Here is a 4,601-nt window from a genome sequence, read left to right as displayed (position 1 = left end):
TGTATTTTTTCTATCAATTTTTGTTAGCTTCATGGGCCAAGCCCAACATCGCAGCCTTTTTATTTTTTGGGCCATGGCCATTTTGGCTGCTCAGTTCAAGTATTTATTTTTTTTCTCAACAGTTTGTTTTTATATATGCATCATGGGTCCACTAGTCAGATTAATCCCAGTTATCATGTTCTCATAAGTGGGTCCAAGTTGTCAGGTTCTAGCAAGTGGGTCCGACTTGTCAGGGTCATATTCCTCATTTCATTTTGACGGTAAATAAATAACCAATATTTAAATTGGCACTGACAAAAAACACATGTAATACTTCAAATAACAACAGCCAGATTCAGTATAGAGCCAGATTCTGTATGGAGCTCCTGCTCTACAAATAACACGCAATAAAATGGTGCTCCTGCTCTACAAATAACTCTACAAGTGGAGTAACTAATTTACAAGCTCTACAAGCACTATATTCTTCAGGATGGAGCTCCTTCGTTAGCATTACAAACAGGCACATGCACCTGCTCCTGCTCATAGTCAGGACGCCCTGTTACATGAATCAGCAAAGAAGAATCAGAAAACTGGAGCAAATATATTATGAAGAGACCATTCAATAAAAAGGACAAGTTCTTCAGAATGATAACACAAATTCAACTAGTACAATGCTTTTAGAAGTCACAAAAAATAACGATTACTACATGGCAGATGATCATGAAGAGTATAAACACATCTTAAATCTTACTTGTAAAAACAGAATACATTAGTGCAGGGGAGTTCAGGCAGAAAACATACTGCCACAGTGTGCCCCTGTTTAGCCCGAATCAGCAGCTCGCCATACTCCTCCAACAGACTGAACCTCTACTTGCTGTCTCGCCTGACCGCCTACACGTGAGAAGACAAAAAACCATTTACTTGAAGCATCTTACAATTCACAACAAATTCGAGACTGGCCCAATTAATTTTACAGCATATAGAGATTTTACAATCAAAGTTCATGGTGCTAGGCTGCTAGCTATCAAGATGAAAACATATGTAGCAGATACATTGTACAAACAGGAATTTTACAACATCGCGTTAACACTGCGTGTGCAATGATTTGGCTAACAAGTGCAAACAACACGGAACACATACTGTAGCACAACTAAGAACAGCACGGTCCATCACAATAATGTAGCCAGTCAAGGGCTGCTCTAAGCAAGCATAGTTGCACATGCAAAGTCAACTGTCTAGTTAAATGCTCTACAGGTCTTCTAAATTGCTCGACAGAAAAAAAATAGCGCAAAATACTTCATGAAAGCACAAAATCATTACATTGTACTAGTACTGAAACAGAAACAGAAACAGGAACAAATCGAGCTTCGGCTCCCACGCAGATTGGGAATACAGCAATACAATATCAAAAATAAACTACCAGAATACATAGAAATTCCATGCAGATGAGTAACTCCATAATGTAGTTTCTTTTTTTGAAGAGTTGCATATCACAATAAAAACAGATACAATGTTTAATTGCCCGAGGACAGAACAGTATAGTAAAGAACACAGAACATACAAGGCATGCATACATTATTAACTAAAAGAGAGGATCGAACAATAAGGATGAGTTAACCCATATCGATAAATAATATCTATAGATGATTCCATACAATGTAAAACTGTTGTACTTGGCAATGCACACTAGCTACTGATGACTGGTTATATTGGTTCATTGTCATCAAATTAAAAAAGAACTACCCTGATCAAGCATACATAAGCATAGAAAAGATAAAACAAGCTCATTGTGCATTTTCTTTTTAAATGTGATACACAATAAGCATAAGTAACCACTAGGAAAATAACTTGCTATTTACATGCCCTATTATCAGCAACAAGAACATTAGGTAAGGAATAACAGAATATTTCCAATGCAATCTGTCTCCATCCCCAGCACTGCGGCAACAGTCTCCAGCATCATTGCACGGCAGCCATACCTCCTCTGCAACCCAATTTGAAGGGTCAGCTCAGAACATGATAAACTTCAAAGTACAATACAGGAAACCAAGATGATAAAGTGGTGCAAAAATCATGATAAACAGGTACCCCTCTCTGTCTGAACCGTTTTCTTGCACATATGGATGTGCTAACAATACAACTAGCATTAAAGCTGAAGATATGTCCATGTTTCCTAGCAAACAAAAATCTTGTACAAACTAGCATTGAAGCTGAATATATTCCCATAACAACTAGCAGCACTAGCTTATGAAACCACATATATATTCCCATCTAATTTATTCCAATGGATGTTAAATTAAGAGATGTATTGCAAATGTCTGAAGCAATGTTATGCGCTATATCCATCTCATTATCTGAAGGCAGGCAAACTAAGAGTTCACCCAACCTACAACAGTTGCTGCCACAACCAAACTACATAGTAGTTCTACCTGCAGTAGATGGAGGCAATTGTCTCACCTGCGGTAGCTGTCCAGGAGCAAGTTGAGGACGGCCGGGGCAGGAGCAGCAGGATGCAGCTTGGGGACTTGGTCGGGTAACACAACCGGCAGCAGCAACAGGTCCAGCACGTCCTATACTAGAAGCAGCTCCCATGGCCTTGAATTCCTTTCCTTGACACAATACGAGCACACATCAATAGGAGATGATGAGAAGTTGTAGAAGAAGGAGTCCACGAGCATCAGCACGCAATGGAGTGGAAGAAGATGAAATCGAGAGGCGGGGCGAACCTTGCTGCTAATGCTGACGTTGTGTCCTTGAGCTCGACCTCGCTGACCTTGACAATGTCTGCCTGGTCCCAGATGCTCAAAATCTTGGTGCGAGCCTCCTTAAGGAATGGCCACAATGCCTCCCTCAGGTTCGGGTCATACGAGAGAAGCGCGTCGGCCTCTTTGGCAACCTTCATGGCATGCAGATGCGCTGTCCGGCAAGGCTCGGCAATCAAGCTTATTGATCCATAGTGGAAGACTGCAGCCTGTGTACATCACAAGTTGTGAGACATTTTCCCTCAAAGAAATAAAACATTGCAGTACAGAAACTTTCACACAAATTAACAGCTCAGTACAGAATCTGTAAAACAAATTGACAGATAAGAATTGGAACACTTTCTTATAAGTTCTGCACGCAGAGCACAAATTTATAACAACAAAACAGTCGAAACATCTAGCGCCACCAGATATGTGGTAGTTCTGGGTCACGAAATTATACTGTACATAGAAAGGAGCCCAAGCTCACCTGACATGCACAATTCTAAAATTACAGCAGTCTGACAATACAAAACACCTAATAACATGCAAATATTTTCCATAAGTTTTACTAACCAGGATAAGAACTGATCTATCTGTCACCAGCAGACACTCTAAATTATTGTGCATCACACGGATTCTTAAAGTATAGTACTTGGCCGGCCAGCTCAGGCCGGCAGATGGATCCAAGAACCACAAAAATGATTTGTTTCATATAACGGCACTCCTAAGATTAGCTATTTTGTCTCCCCCCAATTTGATGCACGACAGTCAGTGAGGGTGCATCACATGATCAGATCCAGCAAAAGAACCAAGTGCCAACCAGAAGGCGCAACAAGATCCGCCCAAGACGAGCACCGAAGGCGCCTTATTTGCCAAGGAATGTCTTGATTCCACGGAAGATTCAGCACCCGGGCACAACCGAATTACACGAAACGAAAAGGACACCTTTATTAGGTGCAGGAACAGGACAAGGGAAAATCCCAGCCGCCGCCACCTAATGCGCACCGAATCGGCACAAGAAACCTAGCGCCGGCGTTCAGATCCAAGAAACCGGGCGAAGATTCATTCCACCACGGTCGACGGGATTGAGCTGGTTCCCCCAACACACAGATCGAGAGAGAGGGGGGATTCATACCAGATCCGAAGGTCGCCATCGGTGGGCTCGACGGAGATGGCCGGCTGCCGGTGCGTGTCCTCGAGGTTGAGGAAGAACCTGCCGTCCTCGAGGCCATCCAGGAGACGGAGTGGCGCTTGAGGGCTCGGGAGTCGCCGGAGGTAGAGCAGCGCTGGAGTTGGAGCCGACTGAAACCCTAGCCGCCACAGGGTAGGGTTTCGGGATCCCCCTGCCATGGCCGCGGGACCTGAGCTGCTGCTGGGTTGGATCTGTCGCGCGCCGGTGGTGGGGTAGCGGGTCGCTGGCGGGGCTAGTGGAGCGGAGGTCGCGCCGGCCGATGGGATCGGGGGAGAGGAGGTCGTGGGAGGGAGGGGTTGGGGTCGCGGGTCGCGGGGCTGGTGGAGCGGAGGCAGGGAGAAAGAAAGGAGGCGGGGGGTGGATGGAAAATGTCCACGAGGACTAGGGTTTCGGCTTAGGTGGGCTTGGGGTGAGGACTGCCGCTGGATCCGCGAGCATCCGACGGTGTTCCATCCACGATCCGCGTGAAACGCCCACAGACCAATCAAAATGCAGCACACGGGTACAATGTCATGACCATCTAAATTGGTCGTAGTTGACTAAAAAATTGATCGTGGTTGATTAAAAAATTCGTTTTTCGTTTTTCAAGTGCCCAAAATGAGTTTTTTGTGAAGGACCTACAATATATTTGTTGTAAAATTGGACCAAATCAATTTTCTAAAATATTAGAATATATTTAATGTATA

The 4,601-nt window shown here is 44.1% G+C and overlaps 1 long non-coding RNA gene across 3 annotated transcripts; it reads right to left on the bottom strand.

Annotated features, from left to right (window-relative positions):
- Positions 1 to 291: 291 nt before the first annotated feature.
- LOC123054619 (uncharacterized) lies at positions 292 to 4,267 on the bottom strand. Of its 3 annotated transcripts, none has more exons than XR_006426275.1 (5): positions 3,859 to 4,267; positions 2,706 to 2,950; positions 2,437 to 2,588; positions 731 to 1,963; positions 292 to 535 (listed from the first exon to the last, which is right to left on the bottom strand). It is a non-coding gene; the product is annotated as an uncharacterized lncRNA (long non-coding RNA). The 3 variants fall into 3 exon arrangements; XR_006426276.1 differs by having other exon boundaries at positions 781 to 1,963; positions 2,437 to 2,583; positions 3,859 to 4,266; XR_006426274.1 differs by having other exon boundaries at positions 781 to 1,963; positions 3,859 to 4,265.
- Between the last annotated feature and the right edge of the window lie 334 nt (positions 4,268 to 4,601).

Source organism: Triticum aestivum, chromosome 2D, assembly GCF_018294505.1.
Source record: "Triticum aestivum cultivar Chinese Spring chromosome 2D, IWGSC CS RefSeq v2.1, whole genome shotgun sequence".
Classification (NCBI taxonomy): domain Eukaryota; kingdom Viridiplantae; phylum Streptophyta; class Magnoliopsida; order Poales; family Poaceae; genus Triticum; species Triticum aestivum.
Note: the sequence above shows the minus strand (reverse complement) of the source record. Positions and strands in the feature narration are given on the sequence as shown.